The sequence below is a fragment of the Hyperolius riggenbachi genome, chromosome 12 (assembly GCF_040937935.1).
Source record: "Hyperolius riggenbachi isolate aHypRig1 chromosome 12, aHypRig1.pri, whole genome shotgun sequence".
Taxonomy (NCBI): domain Eukaryota; kingdom Metazoa; phylum Chordata; class Amphibia; order Anura; family Hyperoliidae; genus Hyperolius; species Hyperolius riggenbachi.
In genome coordinates, this window is record NC_090657.1 from 187,942,159 (window position 1) to 187,969,921 (window position 27,763).

Below are 27,763 nucleotides of genomic sequence, written 5' to 3' on the forward strand. Positions count from 1 at the left end.
ACAAAGACTGTTTCTGGCCACAAAAGTGATGGAAAAGTTGTTTCAAGGTGTCTAACACCCAGACTGTGGCATGCTGGAGGGGGATCCATGCAAAGAGTCCTACCAAAAATTATGGAGTTAACGCAAAGTCGGGTTTTAATCCCCAAAGGGCAGAAATCACATTACATTCCTACAAATCATGCACTAGTGGTACTGTGCTGTAACTTAATGTAGCAACAATAACAGTAGTGTGCACAAAGCTCTGGCAGTCAGTGGGCTGTGGAGTGTCGCACACGAAAAAAAAACACAGGAGGCAGACGTGCTAGCCCTCAAAAGGGCTGTTTGGGGTGCTTTCACAGCAAGTGAGGAACAAGAACACAGGCCTAGCTAATGCGTTCCCTACCTACAGTGGAGGAAATAATTATTTGACCCCTCACTGATTTTGTAAGTTTGTTCAATGACAAAGAAATGAAAAGTCTCAGAACAGTATTATTTCAATTTTAGGTTTATTTTAACAGTGGCAGATAGCACATCAAAAGGAAAATCGAAAAAATAACCTTAAATAAAAGATAGCAACTGATTTGCATTTTATTGAGTGAAATAAGTTTTTGAACCCCTACCAACCATTAAGAGTTCTGGCTCCCACAGAGTGGTTAGACACTTCTACTCAATTAGTCACCCTCATTAAGGACACCTGTCTTAACTAGTCACCTGTATAAAAGACCCCTGTCCACAGAATCAATCAATCAAGCAGACTCCAAACTCTCCAACATGGGAAAGACCAAAGAGCTGTCCAAGGATGTCAGAGACAAAATTGTAGACCTGCACAAGGCTGGAATGGGCTACAAAACCATTAGCAAGAAGCTGGGAGAGAAGGTGACAACTGTTGGTGCGATTGTTCGAAAATGGAAGGAGTACAAAATGACCATCAATCGACCTCGCTCTGGGGCTCCACGCAAGATCTCACCTCGTGGGGTGTCAATGGTTCTGAGAAAGGTGAAAAAGCATCCTAGAACTACACGGGAGGAGTTAGTGAATGACCTCAAATTAGCAGGGACCACAGTCACCAAGAAAACCATTGGAAACACATTACACCGCAATGGATTAAAATCCTGCAGGGCTCGCAAGGTCCCCCTGCTCAAGAAGGCACATGTGCAGGCCCTACTGAAGTTTGCCAACGAACACCTGAATGATTCTGTGAGTGACTGGGAGAAGGTGCTGTGGTCTGATGAGACCAAAATAAAGCTCTTTGGCATTAACTCAACTCGCTGTGTTTGGAGGAAGAAAAATGCTGCCTATGACCCCCAAAACACCGTCCCCACCGTCAAGCATGGGGGTGGAAACATTTTGCTTTGGGGGTGTTTTTCTGCTAAGGGCACAGGACAACTTAATCGCATTAACGGGAAAATGGACGGAGCCATGTATCGTGAAATCCTGAACGACAACCTCCTTCCCTCTGCCAGGAAACTGAAAATGGGTCGTGGATGGGTGTTCCAGCACGACAATGACCCAAAACATACAGCAAAAGGCAACAAAGGAGTGTCTCAAGAAGAAGCACATTAAGGTCATGGAGTGGCCTAGTCAGTCTCCGGACCTTAATCCAATAGAAAACCTATGGATGGAGCTCAAGCTCAGAGTTGCACAGAGACAGCCTCGAAACCTTAGGGTTTTAGAGATGATCTGCAAAGAGGAGTGGACCAACATTCCTCCTAAAATGTGTGCAAACTTGGTCATCAATTACAAGAAACGTTTGACCTCTGTGCTTGCAAACAAGGGTTTTTCCACTAAGTATTAAGTCTTTTATTGTTAGAGGGTTCAAAAACTTATTTCACTCAATGAAATGCAAATCAGTTGCTATCTTTTATTTAAGGTTATTTTTTCGATTTTCCTTTTGATGTGCTATCTGCCACTGTTAAAATAAACCTACCATTGAAATGATACTGTGCTGAGACTTTTCATTTCTTTGTCATTGGACAAACTTACAAAATCAGTGAGGGGTCAAATAATTATTTCCTCCACTGTATCTGCAGGAAGTCTGATCCTGCTCTCACTAACAGTCAGCAGCCAGCAGAGAATTAATCCAATATGGCCACCGCTACTGCTTTGCGATAGGGGGGTGGGGGGGGGGCACTAGGGGGTTCTAGCTGATTGGCTGACATTTGTCTGCTGACTGTGAGGTAAGGGGTCAAAGTTTGGCTCCATGATGATGAATAGGGGGCGGGTCAAACACACCATATGTTCACAGTTCACCGAGAACGTGAACAGCGGATATTCACTGGGAACTGTCCGCTGGCGAACTGTTTGGGCAATCTCTATTTAGGATACCCAATTTTACAATAAATTGAGCTTGCAGCCGGGGTAAAAAAGTTAGATACTTGACTATGTAGAGGGAAGACCCTGGATTCCACTTCCCGGTCCTTATTACATCCCATTGTTCCTACTTCCAAAGATGAGCGGATCTGTATTGGGCAAGCATGAGTCCAGGACTGCACATGTACAGTACAAATGCGCAAGTGCCGAGGGTGTGTAAATTTAATGGGGAAGGAAGGGGTAGTAAAATGAGGGCATGGAGAGAAGACCGGGAAGGCTGTATGGGATCCAGAACGTTTTCTCTACATAGGTAAATATCTAGTCTGAAGCAAGTTTTCTCTCGCTTTGGATTAATTTTAAATGGGAGCATGAAATTTGGGCACCTGCGGTTAATGGACGATTTGGGAACCCCATAGAAGCTAATGCAAATATCGGCTATTGGGCATCCAAAGCAGAAATTCAGGGGCCTAATAAATATCGGGGGTCAGGCCTGTCTAAGCGAAATTTTTCACTTTGAAAATTAACCACTCTGCGACCGCCTAACGCAGATTGGCAGCCGCAGAGTGGCTCTGTTGTTCCTACACGCCGCCATATTGCGTCATCTCGCGAGGAGCGAGATTAGACGGGAGCTCATGCTTGCACAAGTGCCAGATTCCGTCACTGCGCATGAAGGACTCCAGCGATCAGCCTGCCAGCCAGCGATCAGAGCTGACGGGCTGTTTAGTAAGGTAAATACTTGTTTATGTCCTCACTCAGGATTAAGATGTCGCTCTCTGTACATAGGAAGAATAGGGGTAGGTCACCCCTCCATCAGGGGTGGACACAGTGTACTTGCTAGAGAACAGAGGCGCCAGCAGGATAAAAGTAATAAAGGTTTTAAAATTTGCTGGGAGGCAGTGGTGGACTTACCTCCGGAAAGCAGACACGATAAACTGTCTGAATTACATAAACAAATTTATTATTGCTACCCCAAAAGATGCAACGCGTTTCGCAGGCACAGCCCACCCCATCAGGCAATAAGTCAGGGAACAAGCAGCAGCTTATCAGTAGCACGAATAGCAGATCTGTCTACAGAGGCACTATTTGTGCTACTGATGATGGGGCGGGCTGTGCCTGTGAAACACGTTGCATCTTTTGGGGTACCAATAATAAATGTGTTTATTTAATTCAGACAGTTTATCGTGTCTGCTAATCGGAGGTAAGTCCACCCCTGCCTCCTAGCAAATTTTAAAACCTTTATTACTTTTTATCCTGCTGGCACCTCTGTTCTCTAGCGATTACTTACTACTGAGGTTCCTCTCTAGCTACCTAATACTTGGGGGCACCTCTAGCTAATATTCAATAAAAACATGTTTTCCTACTTTTTATATGCCATATGGTTATCATATTTGCATTTGTGCAGAAGTATAATTATTCATTTAGAAATTATACGTTCCCAAAAGTACATTTTTTTGCTTTGTGAGCTGACTTTGCATTTTATTAATAACTGGTTTTATTCATTATGTATTGAAGGCAGACATGCTTTCAGGGCTGGAGCCCACTACAAAACGCTATCGCTAATCGCAATCGCTAGCATTTTGTATGAGCAGTTTGTAAGCGATTTCATGAGCGTTTTAGGGAGCGATTTAGAAAGTGTAAACAATTTGCCAGCGGTTGTGTGCAGATTAGCGTTTTAAAGTCTCATTGATCCTTTCATTTATTTTTAATTTTGTTAGTGTACATTAACTTTAAAACACTAGCAAATTTGATCCGTGCAGGTTTTGATGAGCGATTACGCCAGTGATTACCGTATTTTTCGGAATATAAGACGCACTTTTTCTTCCCCAAAAATGAGGGGGAAATGTGGGTGCGTCTTATATTTCAAGGATGCGGTAAATGTGGCTCCGGAATATACTTATCGGATCCTGTCGCTGCGATCCTCTCCTCCTCGTCTGGCTCTCTTCATCCCAGGACATCTTGTCATTCATTGTGAAGGTCTTCAGAGCCCTAGCTGCCCGCGGTCCTCTTCGCTACAGTCTTCCTATAGACTGCAGCCGCCATCCTTCCTAGTTACAGTGCCCTCTGTCATCATGCGCTCCCCAGAAGTCCTTCCTAGTTACAGTGCCTCTGATGTTACGCGCACATATGCGCCGCAGATCAACCAGCAGAGGGCACTGTAACTAGGAAGGACGTCGGGGAAGGACGCTGTAACTATCGAGGACGTCGGGGAAGGACGCTGTAACTATCGAGGACGTCGGGGAAGGACGCTGTAACTAGGGAGAACGTCTGGTGAGGACGCCGTAACTAGGAAAGATGGCGGCGGCAGCACATGTATATGGCAAGGCTGCAGTCTATGCTAAGACTGCAGCGAAGAGGACCGCGGGCAGCTGGGGCTCTGAAGACGTTCACAATGCATGACAAGACGTCCTGGGATGAAGAGAAGGGACTGCAGCTGAAGAGGAGTGCCGCAGCTTGGACCCTGAAGACCTGCATCCTGAATGATGGGCGCCCTCTGATGAAGAAAGCCAGATGGGGGAGGAGAGGATCGTGGCGACAGGATCAGGTGAGATGTTTCATCAGGGTTTAGCTAGTGTAGTTTATTTGGTGGTGGCAGAACGCGTTGGTTAGTGTAGTGTAGTGAAGTAGGTGGTTACAGCAGCAGGGGTTAGTTAGTGAAGTGTAGTGTAGTGGGGGCAGCAGGGGTAAGTGAAGTGAAGTGTGGTGTGGTATAGATGGGCAGTTTAGCTTAGGTCAGTGTGGTGTAGATGGGCAGTGTAGTTTAGGGAGAAAAGGTCCATAAGACGTCCCTGCACCAATGACGCACCTAGGATTAGCTTTTTTTTTTTTCTCTGATTTTTGCCCCCTAAACCTAGGTGCGTCTTATATGCCGGAGCGTCTTATATTCCCAAAAATACGGGTATATACTTTACATTGAAGCGCGAACGCTAACAAAATGCTGCATGTCCTGCGCTTGCGATTTTGGGAATCACAAACGCTCCAGTGGAAGTTGGCACATCCTTTAACATTAGCTGAGCGTTTTTGGAAATCGCTAGCGTTTTCAAGCACTCCCTAAATGCTCTGAAAAGCGCTCTTGTGGGTTCCAGCTCTGCTTCTCTGTCTGTGTCCATCTTCACAGTCAGAGAATGTCACATTCCTCACTTGATACAATTAAGTAAACACAAGATAACATAATCTATACTTCAGATGCGTCCACATTTCTCTGCACTGAACTTTCCAGCCCTGGCTGTGTGTAACCCTTTGAATGCTGGTGTAGTAAAAAAAAAATGCTGGTTGTATATAATATGCTGTAAATAATTTTTTTTAGAGCAAAGAAATGCTGTGTTATTCCGCTTTAATACTGAGGATACCTCTGGCTACCTAATACTAAGGGACACTTGTAGCTACCTAGGACGGGTGGTTTGGCGGGGAGGGGGGGGGGTAGGTTCACAGAGGGTGAATTCTAGGCTGCTAAGAAAGGTGTGTCTATAGGCTATAGGTTTTAGGGTTAGGCATCAGTAAAAGGAAGAAGAGTTTTAGGGTTAGGCATCAGTAAAAGGAAGAAGAGTTTTAGGGTTAGGCATCAGGAAGATATTTTTAGGGTTAGGCATCAGGAAGGTGGTTTTAGGGTTAGGCATCAGGAAGGGGGTTTTAGGGTTAGGCCTCAGGAAGTGGGCGTTTAGGGTTAGGCGTCAGGAAGGGGGTTTTAGGGTTAGGCCTCAGGAAGGGGGCGTTTAGGGTTAGGCGTCAGGAAGGGGGTTTTAGGGTTGGCGTCAGGAAGGGGGTTTTAGGGTTACTCATCAGGATGGGGGGTTTTAGGGTTAGGCGTCAGGAAGGGGGCGTTTAGGGTTAGGCATCAGGAAGAAGGGGTTTAAGGTTAGGAGTCAGGAAGGGGGGGTCTTAAGGTTGGGCGTCAAGAAGGGGGGTCTTAGGGTTAGACATCATGAAGGGGGGTTTTAAGGTTATGCTTCGGAGGGGGGAGGGTTCTGTGTGAGAGCAGGGTTAGGTTTAGTTGAAGTAAAATTGGTAATATTTACCAGTGTTTTACTAGCATCATAACCACTGTAAATATTTTTCCATTTTCATTTGGCACCCAATTCACAATGGTATTTATCATTTAGACTTATATCGGTTTAAGGCCTCTTGCACACTGCAAGCAATTCAGATTCAGATTCCGCTTTTTAATCAGTTTTTACCTCCGATTCAGATTCAGATTTGCAGTGTGCAGGGAGCAAACTGCAAATCTGAATCTGAATCGGAAGTAAAAACAGATTAAAAAGCGGAATCTGAATCTGAATTGCTTGCAGTGTGCAAGAGGCCTAACCCAGCGGCCATTGTGCCTCTTTTTCATGCGCACCTTTAACCACTTTGTCCTCCTTGACGTATAAAAACGTCAAGGAGGACAGGCGCGCTCCCGCGCCCGATCGTGCGCGTGCACGCGCACTCCCAGCCGCGGAGTCGGTAGCCACGGAATCAATGTATCGGGCTATGGAGCCCGATCACTGATTCCTCTCCCCCGCTGAAAAAGCGACAGCTTCTCTCGGAAGCTTCGCTCTTTCTGAAGCTGTGTCCCTCTAAGCGTACATTGTACGCTTAGAGTGACGTCATGTAAACAAACTCGAGATTGCCATCTTGTGGCCAAAAAGTAAAACTACAAGTAAATGCCAAAAAACATTACAATACACCAATATTTCCCCAAATAAAACACTTTTATATCCCACCCTCCCAAAAATGCCCACATAAAATGTTTAATAAAAAAAAACAAAAAAAAAAACATTACTATAAAAAAAGCACATAAATATTTACCTAAGGGTCTAAACTTTTTAAATATTTATGTAAAGATGAAATATTTCTCTCTATTTTTTTTTTATAAGCTTGTAAATAGTGATGTATGCAAAACGGAAAAAATGCTCTTTTATTTCCAAATAAAATATTGTCGCGATACATTGTGATAGGGACATAATTTAAATGGTGAAATAACCGTGCCAAATGGGCAATAACAATACGTGGGTTTTAATTATGGAGGCATGTATTATTTTAAAACTATAATGGCCGAAAACTGACAAATAATGAATTTTTTCATTTTTTTTCTTATTCTTCCTGTTAAAATGCATTTACAGTAAAGTGGCTCTTAGCAAAATGTACCCCCCAAAGAAAGCCTAATTGGTGGCGGAAAAAACAAGATATAGATCAGTTCATTGTGATAAGTAGTGATAAAGTTATAGGCTAATGAATGGGAGGTGAACATTGCTCGGATGCATAAGCTGAAAACGACTGAGATGTTAAGTGGTTAAATATCCTGGTTTCAGCATCAAAAACACTTCCTTTATCTATATATTGCTGCATATTGGTAGGTAACCCCACCCTGCCAGGCATGCAGGGCCAGCGCTACCATTAAGGCAAGGGGGGCAGACCCCGGGCCCTCCCCCCCAAGCCTGTTACATCTTCACCATTTAAAGAGAGTCTGAAGCAATTTTAAAAATCATTTTTTACCTCTTATTTAGATTAGATCATTGCCAGACCTAAAACGCAGCATTCCTGTGGCCAAACGAGTGTTTTCTCACCCCCAAATCCCTGGGGCAACCCCCCCCCCCCCCCCCCCGACCCCGACCCTGCAGCTGAACAAGGGTTTTATCACCCTCCAATCCTAGGGAAAAAATCCACGATTTTCAGAGTCTTGGGTTTTGCTGCCCAGAGAGGCAGAGCGTTCTGCAGCAGCTCTGCCTCTCCTCGCATCGATCCCCACTGATTGCCACCTCTCCCCACCCCTCTGTCTTCTTTCACTGAGAGGGGCGGGGGAGAGGTGGAGATCCGCGGTGGATTGACAACGAATGGATGCAGAGCTACAGCACTAATCTCTGCCTCCCTGGGCAGCAAAATCCAATCCATGACTTTGAATTAGGATTTGAGGGTGATAAAACCCTCGTTTGGCCGCGGGATAGCGGCATTTTAGGTCTCACAATGATCCTTAAACTAAATTAAAAGTAGAAACTGATTTTTAAAGAGGCTTCAGAGTCTCTTTAAAAATGTTATTCAGCTGGCCAGGCTGCCAGTTACTGGCTGTTAGCTGGGGAACAGTGGCGGGAAGGAGGAGGGGCTCAACTCCCCCCAAGTATCCCCCCTCATCTGCCCATATGCAGAGTGATGCGAGCAAAAGCGACAGTACAACTCACCTGTCAGCGCCATCTTGAACTTTTGCAATTCTTCTCCCCATCACGCAGTTCCGTGTCTCCTCTCTGCTACCCCCTAGTGGCGCCTCTCATTACTGCTCCTGCGTGATAGGGAGAAGACTTGCAGAAGTTCCCGATGGCGCTGACAGCTAAGTTGTACTTTCTGCGCGTATCAATCTGCTTATCAGGTGGGGAGACTGCTTAAAATGGGAGTTCATCTGTCTATACTAGGGGCAGACTACCTAAAACTGGGTGGTACAGCTGGCAATTTATGCCTGGGGGGGGCTAACCAATCCTGGGGGGCACATTTGACTATACTGGGGGAGGCTACCTAACATTGGGGGCACATCTGGTTATCTATACTGGGGGAGGCTACCTAACACTGGGTTAATATTCTGCTATCTATACTGGGGGAGGCTACCTAACACTGGGGGCACATCTGGCTATCTATACAGGGGGCGGGACTACCTGCATAGCTACACCAGCACAGAGGTGGAAGCTGTCGGGGGGGGGGGGAAGGGGGGTGTCAGGAGGCCCCCAAGTTACTTTTGCCCTGGGGCCCCATTGGAGCTAGAACCAGTCCTGCTGGCATGTTTTACCTAGGATATGATGTCGTGTAGCTTTCTGTCCCAGAGCGCCCAGGGTATTTTTCAGAATACGCAACAAATAAACATCCCACAGCAATGCACTCACCAGCTGTAAAGATGCCACTACCTGTGATAAATGTAAGAATGTGAATCAGAGTGAAGGTTTTTTTAAGAAATAGGCAAACATTGAATGAATAATTTAATGAATAAAATTGCTTTTTTTTTTTACAGTATTTTATAAAGTGGAACTGTACCCAAGGATTCCACGTTATCCCAATTAGTAGCTGATACCCCCTTTCCCATGAGAAATCATGATCTATTGGAGAAAAGGTAATCAGGGAAATCTGTATGTCTGATATTGTGGTGAAACCCCTCCCACAGGGTGATGTCAGCACCATGGTCCTGACAACTTGCATTGTGGGAAATAACAGCTGATTCCAACTACTAAGCTACCAGAGCTACCAGTATCCCCCTCTGTACATATGTATAGCTATTAAAAAAAAAAAAAAAAAAAACTTAGCCTATCACAATGTTAGTGGGTGTGGTTACAGATAATGGCAGTTGGTGCTCTCTAGTTTTTTTCATATCTGCCACTGCCAGCAGTAAAGATGATGATGATGTGCAGGCTGATTGCTGATCAAACAACAAGAACTAATTAAATGGTGAATATCAATCAGTCCTTAATCCTTTTTTTTTTTTACCTTCGCAATGTATTGATTTATTTATTTTACTTTTTGCTAAATTTCCTCTTTAAGTTATTGTGAGAAAGCGCGGAGGAGCCGCCGCCATGAGCCGGCGGCGGGCGGCTCCTTCCGCACTCAGCCTTGTCTCGCACGGAGAGGCAGCCGCCTCCTCGCATCATGAGGCGGCTGCCTCCGTGCATGAGGCCGCAGAACGCGGCGAAACCGCCGCGTTGGGTGCGGCGAGTAGCCCGCCGGTCCCCGCTGCGGAGTCACCGCTGAGCGGGGCTGCGCTGGCTGGGACTCGTAGTCCCTCAGTATTCAGAGTGACGCGCGCGCGCGCGCACTCAAGGGAGATTTATGACAGGTAGAGGGGAGTCAGCTGACCAGGCTGGTCAGCTGACCCGGATTCTGCACCTCATTGGCTCATCACTGAGGGAGGTGCTGGGGGAACATTTGAGTATATATACTGCCGGCTGTTCACTTCTCTGGTGTCTGGCGTTGCGTTCACATACGTGGGAGCACCCAGATCCGTTAGTCAGATCCGTTAGTGTGCCGGGACCAGCTGGAGCTGTAATCCTACACTAAAGCTAGATTTGTTGATAGCTTAAAGTACTAGTTTGATTGTGATTATTTGTTATGACTTCTTGCCTGCCTTGACTACTCTTCTGAACTTTGATCTTGTACCTCGTTATTTCTGATACTCCGTTGCCGAACCCCGGCTCGCTCAAAGACTCTGTTTCTGCCTCCTGATTCTGTACCCCGATATATCTGATACCCCGTTGCCGAACCCTGCCTGTACTTTGACTACGCCTCTGCCTCTCGATCTTGTACTTTATCTGTCTGTGTGTGTACGACCTGGCTTGTCCGACCTCGAGAACCGACCTCATCATTGGAGGAGGTTCTTCGTTCTGTTAGTAACCCTTCCGCCTGAGGGTGACTTTCAGAAGATACTTCTTGCTAGCAGTCTGACTCCTCCCGTCTTGGAGAGTTCAGGGGTGCGGAAGTAATCTGTACGGTACGTCTTACTGTACTGAGGTCTAGTCCTCTAAGTGTTACTGTTACACCAAAACACTACACTCTACTCCGGTGAACAGAGGTTAGCTGGTATATTGGATTATCGGTGATACTGCAGATCACATATAATCTGGTATACGTCTGTATTCCCCGTGACGCTGCAGGTCACCGGTAATCAGACCTCTCTGTGCTTCACCGAGCGTTACAGAACGCCAGACCAAAACACTGATGGAACGCACTGATCCTCTGACTATGCTTGCCACTTCGGTGGATAGCATTCATCAATCATTAAGCCAGCACAAAGCCTTAATTGATGCCTTATCAGGCTCTGTGAGAACCCTCCAGACATCAGTTGATTCAGTGCGATCCCCTCATAGTGATGACATACGCATGCCTGTGCCTGATAAGTTTTCCGGCCACAAGTCTGACTTCCGGAATTTCAGGAGTAGAGTGTTGTCGTATTTTGAATTGAGACCCCGATCCTCGGGGACTGAGGCCCAACGGGTCATCTTTATTAAAACCTTGTTGACTGGGGACTCCCAGTCCTGGGCATATAACTTGCCTGCTACCGATACCGCTCTGACTTCGGTAGACGAGTTCTTTAAGGCCATGGCCATAATCTACGACGACCCTGACCTTGCTGTGACCTCAGAGCGGAAACTCAAGCTTTTGCGGCAAGGCAGAGGGTCGGTCGAGGATTATGCGGCAGAGTTCCGTAGGTGGTCGGTCACCTCGAGATTTGATAATTTTGCCCTCATGGACTACTTCCTGTCTGGGTTGTCGGAAGAGGTCTCCGACCTAATGTTGACTGTGCCCGAGCCCAAGACAGTAGACGAGGCCATATCGTCGGCCATACGAGTAGATCGCAGGCTACGTCATCAGAGGCAGGCTAGGAGTAGTCACCGGGTCAGGGTGACCTCGTATACTGTACCGGCTGTTGCATCGCCAGTAACAATAACTCCGCCTGTCTCAACCTCTCTGGCCTTGCCTCCACCAGAGCCAATGCAAATTGGTCGGTCAAAACTGACCCAGGTGGAGCGGAGGAGGAGAATGACGGAACAACTGTGCCTATATTGTGCAGAGGCAGGGCATAGGGTGCGAAACTGTCCTAACAGGTCGGGAAACGGGTCTGCCTAGGAGTAGTGGGGGGTGACACCCTAGGCACACAATTTTCACCCCTTAAAGAGAAGAAACTGCTTCTCCCCTGTACGATTACATGGGAGAATAAGTCAGTAGCCACTGAAGCATTTATTGATTCCGGCTCAGCGGCTAATTTTATGAATTTTGCATTTGCTCAGGAGTTGGGTATTCCCCTCATTTCAGTGAATCCCCCCATTCAGGTCACGGCGGTGGACGATTCCCCGCTGCAACGGGAGCACCCGCTGTCACAGACCCCAGAGGTGAAAGTCACTATAGGGGTACTTCATGGGGAACAATTATCATTTTTTGTATTGCACATGTCAACCTCCACTATCATCCTAGGCATGCCCTGGTTGCAACTCCACTCACCTCAAATTGATTGGGCCACAGGGCAGTTAACCACTTGGTCACCTCGTTGTTTTCAGCAGTGTTTGGGGAAGCTGACCCTGGGGCAAACCAGAGTTCAGGTGGAAGGGGTACCTGACCAATATTCCGAGTATTCCGACGTGTTCTGTCCCAAAGCAGCAGACAGGTTGCCCCCACATCGCCCTTTCGATTGTCCCATTGACCTCCGTTCAGGATGTGTACCTCCCCGGGGTCATTTGTACAACCTGTCGGGACCCGAAAAAGTAGCCATGCAGGATTATATACGTGAAAACTTGGCCAAAGGGTTCATTCGGCCGTCTCGGTCACCTGCTGGAGCTGGTTTCTTTTTTGTTAAAAAGAAAGATGGAGGCCTGCGACCCTGCATTGATTATCGCGGTCTTAACAAAATTACAGTCAAGAACCGCTATCCCCTGCCACTGATAGACGATTTGTTCACACAAATTACAGACGCTAAAATCTTCTCTAAACTAGATTTGCGGGGCGCGTATAACTTGATACGAATAAGAAAGGGCGATGAGTGGAAGACGGCCTTTAATACACCAGACGGGCATTACGAGTACCTGGTGATGCCCTTCGGGCTCTGTAATGCCCCGGCCGTCTTCCAGGAACTCATTAACGAGGTATTCAGAGAGGTGTTGGGGAAATTTGTTTTAGTCTATCTTGATGATATTCTTATCTTCTCCAACAACCTCTCTGAACATAGAGACCATGTGAGGTTTGTTTTGAATCTGTTGAGGCAGAACTTCTTATATGCAAAACTTGAAAAATGTATCTTTGAAGTAACGTCCGTCGCCTTCTTGGGGTATATAATTTCCACCACAGGCCTGTCTATGGATCCTGCCAAGGTTTCGGCTGTGCTGGAGTGGCCACAGCCGGTGGGGTTAAAACCTCTTCAGCGTTTTCTTGGCTTTGCCAATTACTATAGACGGTTTATAAAGGGGTATTCCACAGTCATTTCTCCCCTTACAAGTCTCACTAGGAAAGGGGCAGATACAACTCACTGGTCTCCTGAGGCTGTACATGCTTTTTCCACTCTGAAGGGCCTATTCTGTTCAGCACCCATCCTCAGACATGTGGATACGTCCTTCCCGTTCATTGTGGAGGTGGATGCTTCAGAGGTAGGAGTGGGGGCTGTGCTGTCTCAGCGATCAGGCTTGCAAGGTAGAATGCACCCTTGCGCTTACTTCTCCCGCAGGTTTTCCCCTGCAGAGAGGAATTATGATATTGGTAATAGGGAGCTCCTGGCCATCAAATTAGCTTTCGAGGAATGGCGACATTGGTTAGAAGGAGCTGAGCATACCATTACAGTTTACACCGATCATAAGAACTTAGAATACATCGAGGGGGCTAAGAGGTTGAGCCCTCGTCAGGCTCGATGGTCGCTATTTTTCTCCAGGTTCACCTTCATCATTACATATACCCCGGGGAGCAAGAATGTTAAGGCAGATGCCTTGTCCAGATGCTTTGAGGCAGAGACAGCACAGCCCTCCGTTCCTGAGACCATTATTCCTCAGAGATTGATACTGGCAGCCACTGGAACTTGGGAGGATTGGAAGGAGACGCTGAGTCCCTTTCAGCAGGACATCCCGGAAGGGAAGCCCGCAGGGGTTCTGTTCGTTCCTCTGCCGTTTCGCCTTCAGGTTCTAGAGATGTTCCACGCACATAAGAATGCAGGGCATCCGGGGGCATCCAGAACACAGGATTTAGTAGCCAGATGCGCCTGGTGGCCTTCTCTGGCAGCGGATTGCAAGGAATATGTGAAGGAGTGTGTGACATGTGCCAAGAGTAAACCCTCCCGGTTGGCACCTGTCGGTACCTTGCAGTCATTGCCCACCCCAACTGAACCGTGGACCCACCTGTCCATGGATTTTGTAGGCGAGCTGCCCAGGTCTGAGGGAATGACGGTCATTTGGGTCGTGGTCGACCGTTTTAGCAAGATGGCCCATTTTGTACCCCTAAAAGGACTCCCCTCCGCTCAAGAACTGGCCGAGTTGTTCATTACGCATGTCTTTCGATTGCATGGTATTCCCGAAAACATAGTTTCAGACAGGGGAGTTCAGTTCGTCTCACGTTTTTGGAAAGCTTTTTGCCAGCTCATGGACATAAAACTGTCCTTCTCGTCTGGATATCACCCTCAGACCAACGGCCAGACTGAGAGAATAAATCAATCATTAGAGCAGTTCTTAAGGTGTTATGTAGCTGAAGCACAGGACGATTGGGTCAGATTTCTGCCGTTTGCAGAATTTGCCCAAAATAATTTAAAAAACTCATCCTCCGGTTTTTCGCCTTTTCAAGTAGTGACGGGAAGATTACCCAAATTTTCCCCATTGCCTATAGCCTCCACTCCGTTTCCAGCCCTGGAGGTCTGGCAAAGGTCATTCAAGGATCTGTGGGCGACAGTAAGAAATAACTTGGAGAAGGCCTTTTTGAGTCAGAAGGGTCAAGCCGACAAGAGACGGTCGGTGGAGTGGAGGTTCCAACCAGGAGACCCGGTTTGGGTGTCCACACGTCACTTGGCCCTAAAACAACCTTCTAATAAGCTTGGTCCCAGGTTTGTGGGTCCATTTCCGATAACCAAGAAGATCAACAATGTTACTTATACTGTCGAACTTCCCACTAGCATGCGGGGGGTAAGGTCTTTTCATGTTTCCCTTCTTAAGCCAGCGGTCCAGGTGGGTCCCACTCCTCCCCCTCCTGTGTTGGTAGATGCCCAACCTGAATACGAGGTGGAGAAGATAATTGATTCACGTACTGTACAGAACTCGGTGCAATATCTCGTACATTGGAAGGGGTACGACATTGAGGAGAGGCAATGGGTGCCTGGGAACCGCATGCATGCGGACGAGTTGGTGAGAGAGTTCCATGCTGCACATCCAGGGAAACCTGGAAGGAGCTGTCCGGAGTCCACTCCTCGGGGGGGGGGGGTACTGTGAGAAAGCGCGGAGGAGCCGCCGCCATGAGCCGGCGGCTGGCGGCTCCTTCCGCACTCAGCCTTGTCTCGCACGGAGAGGCAGCCGCCTCCTCGCATCATGAGGCGGCTGCCTCCGTGCATGAGGCCGCAGAACGCGGCGAAACCGCCGCGTTGGGTGCGGCGAGTAGCCCGCCGGTCCCCGCTGCGGAGTCACCGCTGAGCGGGGCTGCGCTGGCTGGGACTCGTAGTCCCTCAGTATTCAGAGTGACGCGCGCGCGCGCACTCAAGGGAGATTTATGACAGGTAGAGGGGAGTCAGCTGACCAGGCTGGTCAGCTGACCCGGATTCTGCACCTCATTGGCTCATCACTGAGGGAGGTGCTGGGGGAACATTTGAGTATATATACTGCCGGCTGTTCACTTCTCTGGTGTCTGGCGTTGCGTTCACATACGTGGGAGCACCCAGATCCGTTAGTCAGATCCGTTAGTGTGCCGGGACCAGCTGGAGCTGTAATCCTACACTAAAGCTAGATTTGTTGATAGCTTAAAGTACTAGTTTGATTGTGATTATTTGTTATGACTTCTTGCCTGCCTTGACTACTCTTCTGAACTTTGATCTTGTACCTCGTTATTTCTGATACTCCGTTGCCGAACCCCGGCTCGCTCCTAGACTCTGTTTCTGCCTCCTGATTCTGTACCCCGATATATCTGATACCCTGTTGCCGAACCCTGCCTGTACTTTGACTACGCCTCTGCCTCTCGATCTTGTACTTTATCTGTCTGTGTGTGTACGACCTGGCTTGTCCGACCTCGAGAACCGACATCATCATTGGAGGAGGTTCTTCGTTCTGTTAGTAACCCTTCCGCCTGAGGGTGACTTTCAGAAGATACTTCTTGCTAGCAGTCTGACTCCTCCCGTCTTGGAGAGTTCAGGGGTGCGGAAGTAATCTGTACGGTACGTCTTACTGTACTGAGGTCTAGTCCTCTAAGTGTTACTGTTACACCAAAACACTACACTCTACTCCGGTGAACAGAGGTTAGCTGGTATATTGGATTATCGGTGATACTGCAGATCACATATAATCTGGTATACGTCTGTATTCCCCGTGACGCTGCAGGTCACCGGTAATCAGACCTCTCTGTGCTTCACCGAGCGTTACAGTTATACAGTATTTAGTTAAGTTCCTCTTGTTGGCAAGGTCTTCAATTCCCTATTTGATATGGGTGATGGGGGTGTTTTTTCTACTTCAATAAATCAAATTATGTTTCACACTCAAAGAAAGATTCAGATTTCACGGCATTTGGATACAAAAGAATTAGCGAGCTTGAACGGCGCTTGGGTAAAACTTAAATAATGTGTGATTGACAATTCCACTGATATTCCCCGCACAAGTAATATGTAATAATGGTAGCTGATGCTTTTGTTCTCGTGTGACACTGAACACCTTCTGGCCCGAGGGGGAACAAAATGGCCGCTTCTAAGTGCGAAACAGTATTTTCTTCTGTCCCATAAGGTGGATTAGTGTCAGGTTTTCTATAGGGATCTGTCACAGTAAACCAGTGAGAGGCAGCACACCTTTCAGGAGAATCACTGGCTATCATCACACAGGAACAAAGGATAGGCTAGCCAGGGGGCGTACAGGGATAGGGGGGAGAGAGACAAGATACCGTCATTAGACTCTACCACTCACACACCATGACATCAACTTGCTCCGAGGTGAAAACGGAGACCCAGGAATTCACTGTGATGGGAGAATGCGCTTCCCAGGCAGAGGCCTATCAGGAATCAATCAATGCTTATTGATATAAATGGAGACCCATCAAAGCTTTTCAAAGGGGGCCGACCAAACTCCAAGATGGAAGGCGACACCTGCCTGCTGTGTATGAAGAAGACGTGGATTTTGTTCAGAGTAAAGTCTGTTGTGTGGAATTTAATCAGTATTAGTGATGAGCACAATGTTCACATAGTCGTAATTTTGCGTCAAAATTCACAATTACCTAAATGCGAAATTTTGAGAAAATTGTAATTAATTTTGTCTATAATTATAATCAGGAACCGTGATTTTGTGCCCACTTTAGCAGTTAATAGCACAGCCCCCATACATGCTATTTTCACCAGATGTTAAGGAGAATATTCGCTACAAGTCGAAAAAAATAATTTTTCAAAAATACTTTTTTGAAAAAAATCGATAAAAATGTAAAGGAAAAAATGTTTTTTAAACTCAGAAAAATGACCGTTTGAAAAAATAGATTTTAAAAATACAAGGACATTTTTTTTTTAAACGTTTGAAAAATTATTTTTTTTGATTTGTACCCTCTATTCTCCTTAAAGTGGATCCGAGGTGAACTTTTACTTATTGCATAATTGTGTTCCTTTCATATTGTTTATAGGGCATTCCTCAAGCCAAATATTTTTTTATTTTTGTTTTAATGCTCTAATTCCCTATAAACTAAATAAACTACACCCACAGGTTTTCAGAGAGCCTTGGCAGTAGCAAGGGCTCATGGGAGCTCAGTCTGGGCAGGAGGAGGAGGAGGAGGTGTTAGCCATTGATTTCAGAGGCAGAGGGGAGGAGGGAGGAAGGAGGGGGGGGGGGGGGGGGGTTAGGTTTTTTTCACAGGCTGAGTGCTCAAGATGCAGATAAGCCTGCCTCTGTGTAATGTTTACAAACAACATGGCTGCTGTCATTGTATCGCAGGAAGACATAATCATTTTCTATTAAATCTGTTTGCAGCTAGATTTGCTGTGTAAACTATCTAAACGTTAGATAAGATATATATAGTCAAGTTACTTGTTATAGTTAGTTTTTCATCTCGGATCCGCTTTAACCTCTTGAGGACCAGTGGTTTATACCCCCTAGTGACCAGGTGATTGTTTTTTTTTACAATTCAGCACTTCGCCACTTTAATGATTTGCTGCTCGGTCATACAACTTATCACCCAAATGAATTTTACTTTCTTCACTTGCCACTAATACAGCTTTCTTTTGGTGGTCTCTGATTCCTGCTGCAATTTTTTTAATCATATTATTATTTTTATTCTTAATTAAAAATGATTTTTTTTAAAATAAAAAATCCCTATTTCTTTTAATTTACCCTCCCCCCCCCCCAAATTGGCCCTAGACTGCGATCCATCCATCCATCCATCCATCCATCCATACGCTACACTACCCATCAGCCTATGTATGGGATCAGGTTGTGAGCCGTTGGGAGGGACAGTTAAAAGAGAAACCATAATCGGGAATTGAACTTCATCCCAATCAGTAGCTGATACCCCCTTTTCCAGGAGAAATCTATTCCTTTTCACAAACTGATCATCCCTCAGATCTGATGGGAAATTGTATAGTGTGTACACAGCATTACCCCCTGTAAGGAGCAGCTGATAGATGCAGGGAAGATTACAGGCTCGGATCAGCGGCTGAATCACAGTGACAAGCGCTGAACAGATACTCTCTGTGGCTTTGAAACCTCATCTTTTGGAGGCATATAAATCAGCGGGTGTAATCCTATCACGTTTGTATCTAATGTACAGCTCTGGGAAGCCGCTACAGGCCAGAGGCTACATCTATCACAGGCAATTATTAGCTGAACACCCACAGCTTACAGCTAAACCCAGCTAAGAACTGCTGCAGCCTTTGAAGGCGAGGAGGTGAGCGCTGTGCAGCTGATTATCACCGCCTGTCCGCATACTACAGTGCTACACTACAGAGCTTATGGCTGGCAGCCCTGTGTAGAGGGGACAGGTTCCCTTGCGACAAACCTGTGCAAACATTTTAAAGAGAAACTTTAACCCAGGATTGAACTTCATCCCAATCAGTAGCTTTTAGCCTCTTTTCCTAGGAGAAATCTTTACCTTTTCTCTAATATAGATCAACAGGGGTTGTCTGTATGGCTGATTTTGTGGTGTAACCCCTCCCACAGTGTGATGTCAGGACCTAGGTACTGATATCACACTGTGGAAACCTTGTTGCATTGTCTGCAATAATGGCTGTTTCCAACTGTCAAGCAACCAAGTATCTCCCATTGCGCATATGTATACTGTATCTATTTTTAGCACTAGGCCGTTTAAAAGCAGGCGCTAGGCTGTGACCGTGACCCCCCCCCCTTTCTACCCCCCCCCCCCCCCGCACTGCTCTCTCTCCCCCTTTAATTACCTGCGCACGCACATGCGGCGCATGCACAGGCCCGCCTCCTTCTGACCCATTCTCCTCTGCTTTGCGTCATTCCCCCCAGCTCTCGCCAGTGTCTCTGCGTCCCTGAACATGCGCACAACCGAAACAGCACTGACACATGGGCATGGGACACAGGGACACTTGCCTTTTATCAGGGAGGATTCTTAGGGGGTGTGGCTATAGATATTGGCAGTTGGTGCTGTCTTTGTCTGCCAGCAGTAAAAACGATGACCTGCAGGCTGGTTGCGGATCAAACAATATAAGCAAATGGAACAGCAAATATCAACCATATCAATCATATTTCCACATAGCGTGAGATGCGCACTGCCACACATGCAGTGAAAGTCAGTATGCCGCGATTCAGGAATATTTGACAATTCTTTCGTTTTTCTTCCGCATTAAAAAATTGCACAACTGTGCTTTTTTTCTCCGACATGCCATGTGCATTGCTAGTTCTGATCAAACACTTTCATTCCAGTGCAGGAGACTTGGGCACAGCAGTTAGTAACTTTGCTGAAGTTACTTCTAAAACACAATAAATCGGCCTCCAGCAATAGCTGGAAGCCAAATTATATCATTCCCCCCTATCCATGGCGGCCTGGAGGGGGAATAGTATTTAACGTTGATGGGAATTTGTGCAGGAGCAGGATCAGCCATACCGGCTGTATCCTGCGCCCAAGTCTCCTGCGCCAATTCCTCTCATACGCGTTCTTATGTATGTTGCTGCAATTACAAGACTGCCCAAAACAAATGAAAAATCATGCGTGAAAAACTTAAAGGGAAACTAAATCGAATTACGACACAAAAACCACTGATATTCGTGTGTGTATGTATGTTATATATATATATATATATATATATATATATATATATATATATATATATATATATATATATATTATTTATGTATGTTTGTATATGTAATCAAACGTGTGTGTGTGTGTGTGTGTGTATATGTGCCGCCATCACTCAAACGCCTTGACCGATTTCTGTGAAAAGCATTATACACATCCCTTAATACCTGGCATGATATGTTCTGAGGGACTCGCGTCCCCCCTGCACATCTGGGCGGAACCACAAACAGCCAGTCAGATTTCACTCTTTCTGTCAATGGAAGGATTTAGAAGGCTGCCATTCGCACAGTAATGAAGCCAGAGTCCCCAAACTTGGCACAGTTGGTCACTTGGCGACCAAAGTTACAAATTCAGGGAAAGTTGGCAGAGCATAAAACAGTCAATCAAATTTCAGCCATTCATTTTCCATAGGAAAATGTAAACTGCAGCAATTCTTCCACTATTCATTACACTCCGTGTTCCCCAACACTGTCCTCAAGGCCCACCAACAGTGCATGTTTTGTGGAAATCCACAGAGGTAGTTAATCAGCCCTACTAAGACACTAATTGCCCCACCTGTGAATGTGTTTTGGTTTTCTGCAAAACATGCACAGTTGGTGGGCCTTGAGGACAGGGTTGGGATACTGAAAATTACATGGTTCTGAAATGTGGCACAGTTGCTCACTGGGTGCCATTCTTAATTGCTGCCATTCTTAAAGTGTTGATCGGCTAACAGAGGCCTCAAACCTGCTACAGACAATCATGTCTGTAGGTGGTTGTACAGGGGCTGGCTGATGGTATTGTTTCAGAAATAATAAGTGCAATTATCTTCAAAATGAAAGCAGCACAAATCTTAATTTTTGCAGCACGAATGGGCACAAACTTGGTAACAGGAAAAAAGGGCGCCACCATTCACTCACATAATAAATATCGTTTAATGGGTGCAGAACAGGAAAAAAGGACGCCGGAGATTAACGTTTTACAAACGGCGCCCGGAGATTTTTAATGTTTTATAACTGTGCTTGTGATGATTTAAGTTTAGAAAATGCGCCCGTGACGAATAACGTTTATAAAATACTAAACATATTTATTGTATTAAACTAAAACATTATTTAAAATGTTATCCCTTACTGTTTTTAAAACATTATTATTTTCAAAATAAAGCGATCAGTATGTAACGTAAATTGCAATATATTTTTACAGTCACTATTTGTAAAACATTATTATTCACAAAATAAAGCGATCAGTATGTAACGTAAATTGCAATATATTTTTACAGTCACTGTTTGTAAAACATTATTATTCACAAAATAAAGTGATTAGTACGTAACGTAAATTGCAATAATTTTTTTACAGTCGCTATTATTATTATTATTATTATTATTATTATTAACACTATTATCCACATAATAAAGCGATCCGTAAGGGGGGTGGTTAGGGTTAGGCACCACCAGGGGAGTGGTTACAGTTAGGCACCACCAGGGGGGGTGGTTAGGGTTAGGCACCACCAGGGGGGGTGGTTAGGGTTAGGCACCACCAGGGGGGGTGGTTAGGGTTAGGCACCACCAGGGGGGTCTTAGGGTTAGGCACCACCAGGGGGGTCTAGGGGTTAGGGATAAGTACAGGGAGGGTTCTGTGTGAGAGTAGGGTTAGGTATAGTTTTAGTAAAATTTTAGTAATATTTACTAATGTTTTACAACACTTATTACGAACGTAGTTATGTTTATATCATCGTTATAAACAATATTTTCAGATTTTATTATAAGAAGAAACGATAAATGAAGGTTATTCACAATAATATACAATTATAACGATTAAAAATATATTACTTTTTTTAACAAACGTAATTATAAGTTTCACTTTTGAAACAGGGAAGATTAACGTTTTTAGAATTGGTGATTTCATACACATTATTTAATGATTTCTTAATTTGTAAAACATTATTTGTAAACGAAATACAACACAATATTTTTATAAACAGTATTACTGCTTATCGTTTACACCCCGCACCCTTTTTCCCCGACACCCTTTCTTGATGTACACACAAACGTAGCACTAACCAATCATAATAGAATTTGTATTTGTGCTGATCGTAGGTGGGCCAGCTTCACTGGACTTTTAATGTCCTGCGTACACAACCTCCTCTCGGGACCCCTTTCCGCTCCAGGCCCCCCATCCACTGCAGTGGCTGCAGGGGCAATAGCTATACAAGTGGTAGTCTAAACATATTGCACACAACAATAAATTCCAGTCATGCAGCTCCAGAACACAATATTATGTGAAACTGGGAATCATGTGACCCGATAAGAGAGCAGGAGGACGGGTGCAGGGGGAACACGGGTGTGCACGCTCGAGGCGGGGACACTCCTGCATGGGCAAGGTGGAGGTGAGGGGGGGTCGCAGCTGAGCCCTAGAGCCCATTTTAAATGGGCGGGCTTATACCTAGTTAGAATAATAATTCTGTTTAACTGTATTAAAAAGGTGTGGGGTGAAGCTGAAATTTGAAAATATTGTATTTTTATTATGTTTCTTCATGAATATCTCTTTTAGTCTAATAATATGGTAATGTGTTAAAAGGGCACAAGGTGAAGCTGAAATAAGTGTAAACACTAAATATCCTTGTATGTTTCTGATGCCTAACCCCAATGCTGGGTACACACGTTGAGATTTCCCGCTCGATTCGCGGATCGATTCGATTATTTCAAACATGCTCGATTGGATTTCTATCGTTCCTGCCGTCGATTTTGCATACGTAACATGAAAAAAACGATCGAAATCCAATCAAGCATGTTTGAAATAATCGATCTGTTCGATCCCGCGAATCGAGCGGGAAATCTCAACGTGTGTACCCAGCATAAAACCCCCCTTCATGACGCCTAACCCTAAACACCCCCCCCCCCCTTCCTGACGCCTAACTCTAAAACCCCCCTTCCTGACGCCTAAACCTAATACCCCCCTTCCTGACGCCTAACCCTAATATCGCCTTACTGATGCTTAACCCTAAAACCCCCCATTACTGACACCTAACCTTAAACCCCCTTCCTGATCCCTATCCCTAAGTCCCCCCCCTTCCTGACTCCTGGGGGGGTTCTGCTCCTGTGCAGTACTACTGTGTAGGCGCAGCGACAGGGGAGCGTGCGCAGCCAGACAGCATCTGTGGCAATTTTTTTTCAATTCCCACAACAATTAGGCAACCCTTCCCCCCCTCCCCCCACACATAAAAAATTGCCTCTTCTACAACCTGTCCAGAGCCTCTCTTGGATCCCACGCAAGCATCCCGGCACTGATTGGATGCTGTGTGAGAATACACCGAGACTGATATGAGACCGGGCCCTGTGACAATTACGTCTAACGCCGAGGACATTAAACCTGTCAGGTGAAATTACCCAGAGCCGTAAAAACAAAGAAATGTGTTTAAAAATGACATATTGATGAAGGAAAGTCTATTCTGGGCGTATTAAGTGATGGCTTTTTTTCTGTTGTTGTGGTGATTATAACTGTCATTGTCTTTATTTAACTCAGTGAATTAGCCCTATAACATCAAAGCCCCGTCCTAATAGCTTGCTACAGGCGATTCCAGGCACTCTGCCTTCAGAGAGGTTCTAGGATGATTCACATTGCAGAGCTGCCTCTAAAAGGAGAGAGATTAACCTGCAGCCAGATGAAGACAAGCACTGCGTTACTGACCGCTGCGCCTGTAAATGAGCCTGTTAACCTCTATGAGTGTGCAGCACTTAGTGAACTCCCCATCATCACCTGTATTATAGGTGCACCCTCAGTAGCAAGACTTAGGCTGGTTTTACATTTGCTTTTTGTGTTGCAGTGGGGTGCGAGGCTACTGCTGCATCTCACTGCAATGGCAAAAACGACAAACCTATGACCCTGTGGCAGAGTGCACTGGCAGGGTTATGTGCATAGTGCCGCCCCCCACTCAGTGACACACTTCCTGCTGGGCAGGAAGTACGTCACTGGAATTCCCGACGGTCCCTGCAGGTGCGCCGCAACACACAGCACTCCATGCCTTAAGCGTGCTTTTGCCCTCGCGCCAGATCAGATACTTCTACTTTACTTAAATAAAGACATCTGTTATTAGTAGTAGTACAACCAAATACAACCAATTTTTTAAGAAATCTCTTTTTTTTTTTACATTGGCTTTCTCTGCACCAACAAATAGCCTGTAGCCCAGCTTAGGAGCTCTGGGCCCCAGTGCGAGTTTTATATTGGACACCCTCAAGCGCTCTATACATAACTAATATGGAACCGCAACACCTGCCAAGGACAGCTGCAATGTCAGAGAGGTGTAGGCTAGGAGGAGAACAGTCTATTAATGGTAACAACTAATCAAAGTACAATAGTTGATCATTACCAGGGATGGGTTTTCGAGTACTGTTGACTCGAATTCAGAATACTAATGAAGATGACCTGTGACCTCGAGATAGGGGGGTTAACTTACCCAGAAGTCAGTGGATCCTATGCGTGTCTCCGCTGTAATATGCGACCTATGGGACGTGTTGCACCACTCACTACCGCACTTCGCACTTCCCTGATCATTACCAACTTAGCACCAATAAAGAGCTAATAATGCAGTTGAAAGGATATCTGAGGTGACATGATGACATAGACATTGTTATGTACAGTGCCTAGTACACAAATAACTATGCTGTGTTCCTTTTTTCTTTCTCTGCCTGAAAGAGTTAAATATCAGGTATGTAAGTGGCTGACTCAGTCCTGACTCAGACAGGAAGTGACTACAGTGTGACCCTCACTGATAAGAAATTCCCCTTTTTATCTCTTTCTTGCTCTCAGAAGCCATTTTCTGCTAGGAAAGTGGTTTATAATTGGAATTTCTTATCAGTGAGGGTCACACTGTAGTCACTTCCTGTCAAGACTGAGTCAGCCACTTACATACCTGATATTTAACTCTTTCAGGCAGAGAAAGAAAAAAAGGAACACAGCATAGTTATTTGTGTGCTAGGCACTGTACATACACATGTCTAGTGTTTTATGGATGTACACTGCTGTGTTTTATGGATTTATGTACATTATTCGTATGGAGTTACTGTACTCTACTTTTGTGCAATATTGTCTCTCTGTGGACAATTACTATATTAGTGACACTTGTGTCAGATTACAGCTGATAAAGCAAACACTTGGGAGCACCCTCCAGGCTCAAAAATTTAAGTGTGTGCCAAGATCCCAGCCCCTATACCACAAGGGGTAAAATTGCAGCAGTTCCTAAAAGGATCGGCACCACACAGATAGTTGTATTCATAAGCTCCTTGTGAATCTTTATTGCATTAAAAAAATGACAAGGCAGCGACAGCCCGCTGTTTCGGCCTAGTGTGGCCTTTCTCAAGATGCCAATGTCAAGATTACAGCTGATACTATTTTTCCTAAATGATTGGTGTTGGTATTATAATTATGCTAATAAATTGTGCAGTTTTTTGTACAGCATATACTGGTTTGCTTTCCTTTGTCTCTTTTTTTGAATGTTGATTTTTTACCAGTGCTGTACCTGCACTATACCCACCTTTCTAATATTCCTATTATTTATGTATATTTTTGTATGCTACATCTACCTGCAGGGTATTGTAGTTTATCAGGCAGGAGCTTACGCAGGTGTTAGGGCTGGGTTATAGGTCAGTCATATGAGCATACAGTCTGACCTATAGCAAGTAACCAGACAAGCCTGACAGGTGCAGTACCTTGCACGCACAATACATAAGTGCATTTTTGTGTCCCTCTATTGTTATATTGCCGTTCTCTGTGTTTGACTGTCCTTAGTGCACTGACTTGAGCTGTTGGACGGACACAGGTGTGCACATTGCTGCTATAGTGGTGTACAGTACTTGCACGCACAATACCTGTGTCTGACTGTCCTTAATGCACTGTCAGTGTGCACTGCGCCTAACCCTGAGGCCAGTTTCAGACTGCAAACCACTGTTAGCGATGCGGTGAGTCGCGCTGGACGCACCACATCACACCGTCAAAAAAAAGGCCTTCAGGGAACAGCACGCTATTGCATGGTGCTCCCTATCTGGTCCCCAGCCAAGCAGGAAGTGACGCGCAATTGCCGTCACTTCGATTGCACTACTTTGATTATTGTTATTCTGCGCATGCATCCCGCGATGCCGTGTTTAACCACTTAACCACTTCAGGACCACAGTGCTAAACCTCCCCCGACAGACCAGGCTATTAGTTAAATTGGCCACTGCAGCTTTAAAGCCAAGCTGCAGGGCCGCACAACACAGCACACTAGTGATTCCTCCTCCCTTTTCTCCCCACCAACAGAGCTCTCTGTAGGTGGGATCTGATCGCCCCCCCCCCCCAGTTTCCGCTTTGGTGTTGTGCGGCTGAGTTCAGAAGACAGACTGCGGCTTGGCACCAGATGATCCCCGCTCGGAAGTGTCCGCTTTGGTGATGTTGGGGGCAACCAGAAGACAGGCAGCAGCTGCTGATCTGCATGTCAATGGATGGCTTGGCACCAAGCGAGTCCCGCTTGGTGCCAAGTGATGGTGATGTGGGCTGCAACGACCGCCACAGTGAAATGGAAGTTCCCAAAGACCATATGCCCGGTGGGGGAGCTGCACCCTTCGGTGAAGCAGAATGAACACGTCACGAACTGTGGAGTATGGGGTGAAGCAGCTTCACCCTTCAGTCTGCCAATCAGTACATGCCTTGGTCTGTGGTGGACTGGCCATCCTGGGACATGTAGTTCTCTGGAGGGCAAGAGCTGTTTTCTGAGTGCTGGGCTAATAGTGATGCTGCAGTTGCTTGAGGGTAAGAGCTTGTTTTGAATGCGGAGCTAATAGTGACCCTGCCATGGGCTCCTTGGCTACACCCATCCCTGGCTACCTATACTGCGGCCACCTATTACTGGCTACACCCATCCCTGGCTACCTATACTGCGGCCACCTATTACTGGCTACACGGCACCCATCCCTGGCTACCTATACTGCGGCCACCTATTACTGGCTACACTCATCCCTGGCTACCTATACTGCGGCCACCTATTACTGGCTACACCCATCCCTGGCTACCTATACTGCGGCCACCTATTACTGGCTACACCCATCCCTGGCTACCTATACTGATGCCACCTATACTGGCTACACGCATCCCTGGCTACCTATACTGCGGCCACCTATTACTGGCTACACCCATCCCTGGCTACCTATAATGATGCCACCTATTACTAGCTACACCCATCCCTGGCTACCTATACTGCGGCCACCTATTACTGGCTACACCCATCCCTGGCTACCTATACTGCGGCCACCTATTACTGGCTACACCCATCCCTGGCTACCTATACTGATGCCACCTATTACTGGCTACACCCATCCCTGGCTACCTATACTGCGGCCACCTATTACTGGCTACACCCATCCCTGGCTACCTATACTGATGCCACCTATTACTGGCTACACCCATCCCTGGCTACCTATACTGCGGCCACCTATTACTGGCTACACCCATCCCTAGCTACCTATACTGTGGCCACCTATTACTGGCTACACCCATCCCTGGCTACCTATACTGCGGCCACCTATTACTGGCTACACCCATCCCTGGCTACCTATACTGATGCCACCTATTACTG

General features: G+C 46.0%; 1 protein-coding gene across 7 annotated transcripts in view; it reads left to right on the forward strand.

Moving 5' to 3' along the window:
- The window catches only part of SPO11 (SPO11 initiator of meiotic double strand breaks), a 693,959-nt gene that overhangs the window by 171,373 nt on the left and 494,823 nt on the right, over positions 1-27,763 (forward strand). For 4 of the 7 annotated variants that reach the window (XM_068263157.1, XM_068263148.1, XM_068263149.1 and 1 more), the window contains exon 2: positions 9,254-9,352. The exons of the other annotated variants lie outside the window; for them this stretch is intronic. The gene's annotated coding sequence lies outside the window, so the exon portion shown is untranslated. The remainder of the gene's footprint in view (positions 1-9,253; positions 9,353-27,763) is intronic. 7 annotated transcript variants of the gene reach the window in all.